The sequence below is a fragment of the Macrotis lagotis genome, chromosome 4, assembly GCF_037893015.1.
Source record: "Macrotis lagotis isolate mMagLag1 chromosome 4, bilby.v1.9.chrom.fasta, whole genome shotgun sequence".
NCBI classification, from domain to species: Eukaryota; Metazoa; Chordata; class Mammalia; order Peramelemorphia; family Peramelidae; genus Macrotis; species Macrotis lagotis.
Window position 1 is genome coordinate 1,155,824 of NC_133661.1, and position 3,210 is coordinate 1,159,033.

Sequence of the window (3,210 nt, forward strand, 5' to 3'; positions counted from 1 at the left end):
CACTTGATGATGACAATCACAAGGGAGGGAGGGAGGAGTCAGGCTGGTCCTCAAACCAAGGCTGCCCAACTTGAGGCACTTTACTTTTTAGTTTGTCTTTCAAGATCCTGGGGAATCCAAGAAGCCTTGGAGGAAGTCATGAATATACAATACCATACAATATGAAACAGCACCACACAACACAATAAAATACAAAACTCGAGATGATTGTTTCTGTTCTAGATCTGAACTTTGACTTTTATCCCCACTTTCTGTGGAAGACCAGAGAAGAGGTGGGACTGAATAAGAAGTGAGTTGGGAAGCCACCTTGGAGGGAGCAGGATCTGTTTCAAAGGCCAAAGAGACAACTTGGGAGAAGAGAATTTTGGAGATCAGCTAAAGGTGAATAGTTTCAATTGATGAACAGGAATTAAGATTTCATATAAAAGGAATTTCAATCTTAAAAATTAAAAACATTAAGGAGGGGAAAAGAAGGGAAAGAAGAGAAGGGGAAAAATTGGCAAGGAAAGGTAAGAAAAGAGAAGTGAAATTAATTAATTAAATAGGTAATATAAATTGGTGAAAAAAGGAAGTTGAGATTGGAAAGTTGTAAAGGCAAGGTCTGGAAGTGGCATGTGACTGTAAAGTTATTAGTAATTAAAAGAGGCCCAAGATCATAAGGAGAAATTCATTCAGAAGAGAAAGCAGATACATCACAATGATTTACTTTGAGTCTGCATATTTTTTTTATTTCCACTCTGGCCCTATGACTGCCTTTTATGCTCCATGGATTGTCTGGGCTGTCCCAAGTCGAAAAAGTTCAGGGACCTGAGAAGCCTGTCTAAAGAAGCCAGTCTCTTTTGAAGACCCCCAGCCTTCCAGGATGTGGTATTGTGACTTTCTAAGAAGCATTTTCTGATTCATTAAGCAATGAAGAATTTACTTTTCTAGAAATTATGAACAGTGCTTTTTATATTGCCTACATTGTCTCCTCTATCTCTCTCCCTCCTGCCTCCAGGAGAATCAGTCTATACAGCAAAGACTTTTTTTAAGAAAAAGAGGAAAAAAGAAAAAATATCAATCAGTACTTCCACATATCTGATACATATTCAAGGTTCTACCTAAATCTCTCTCTCCCCATGCACACCTGCAAAAGAGTAGAGAGGTACCTTCTCAAAGGGTCAGGAAGCATTTATTAAGCACCCACTGTTTGCTGCTAGATGCTATATTGGGTTCTGGGGACCCAGAGACAAAAATGAAAGACTTTCCATTTTTTTCCTCTTCACCTGCTCCTGTAAATGCCTGATTTTCTATCTGCTCCTCTGTGCAAATCGCAGGTGTTATCCTGGAGCAGACTAGGAGTTCTGTCTACAGGGATAGAGACTGATTCATTGTCCCCACTCCAGCAAAGAAATGATGTCCTTTCTCATCACCTTTTTGTGTTCTGGGTCTTAAAATGAAGGGGAAAGGCAGAGAAGGGACTCCCCCAAATCCTCTCATGACTCTAGGCTTCATTTCTTTCTTTTTTCAATGAAATTGGATTTTATTTTTCCAGTTACATGCAATGGTAGTTTTTCCACATTCCTCCATCTGTAAATTTCTGAATTCCACCTTTTTCTCCCCCCCTCCCTTCCCTCCTCCTCTCCATGGCAGTGAAGTTGTACTTCTATATTCATGTTTAACACATTGACAGGTTAGTCATGTTGTGAAAGGGGAATTAGAAGTGAGGGGAAAGAAAAACACTATGAGGAAGGGAGGAAAAGCATAAAAGATTTTTAAAAAGTGAACATAGTCTGCATTTTTTCCTCTAGATGCGCATGACATTGTCCATAGCAGGAAAGCAAGGGGGCCTGGGAAGAGGGGAGCTGGGAGGGGCACACACACACACACACACACACACACACACACACACACATACACAAACACACACACAAACACATACACAAACACACACACACACACACACACACACACACACACACACACACACACACACCCTGCAGCAGTGGTTGGGGGCCTGGGCCTTGGATCTTTCCAGAAGAGCAGAGAGTGGAGGTGACTAGAGTGGGGTCCCCTTCTAGTCTCCAGAATGATGCAGAGCAGAGGCCCATGACAGGCCCCCTATTTCCAAGGTGGGGGGGATCTAGAATGCTGCCTCCAATGGTCTCCTGGGATCTCTAAGAAGCAGTACTGCCCAGAAAGCAACCCTTTTTCTGTGGAAGCCTCCCTCCTCCCCAGGACCACTGGGGCACCCAATGGAAGAAGGATGTGGTGTCCCCCGCTGCTGAATCAAGGAAGGAGGTGAGGAGGAGAGGGGCAGGAGGGGCAGAGGAGGGGGAAGAAAAGGGGAGGAGAAGCAGGGGAGGAGAAGGGGAAAGGGAAGGGAGGAAAGGGGAGGGGAGGGTCTCTGCCAAGTGCTTCACAACTATCATCTCTTTTGAATCACCCACACCCTTGAGAAACAGTTGCTGTTATTATCCCCATACTACTATTGAGAAACCTGAGGAAACAACTTAAGTAACTTACCCAGGGTCCCACAGCTAGAGTCTGAAGTCGGATTTGAACTCGGTTCTTCCTGACTCCAGGCTCAGGAGCTCCAGTATTGCTGGGATCCTTTATCCTTAGCTGCCCAATGATAAGCCTCAGTTTCCTCCTCTGCACTTTCTAGTTTACCCAGCACTAGAGTCCGGAATGTGTCTCATCATCGTTTGTTGGCAAGGAGCATCAAGGGGGCAGTGTCAACCTGGGCAAGTGGAGCTTCTGAGCTACGGCCTTGTTTGGGGAGGTGAGGTCCCCCCTGCAAGGACAAGTGGGGCTGGGAGTGGCTGAGTCCAGTTCTCCATGGCTACGCCACTGCCTGCACCAGTACAGCCAGGAATTATCCTTTGGGCAAGTGCAAATGAACATTTTCCCTACCCGCTGAGGCGCCCTCCCCTCCATTCCATCTTGGCAATATGGATGGGCACTGGGAGGGTTGCCCACACCAAGTTCACTTTCTGCACCCACCCCCCAGAGCAGGTGCTCCCCAAATGGCTTCTCAACTCCTTTGTCCAATTCGTGTTTAGATTGGGTCCCCAGGGGTCACTTCTCAGGGGAGTGTTGGCAACAGCAGGGTGTGGATCTGCAAAGATAAAATGGATGGGTACCAGAGCAACAGGAACAGATTGCTGGGAGCAGGAGCAGGAGAAGAAGTAGAGGAGGAGGGAGGAGGAAGGAAAGAGACAGAGTCAA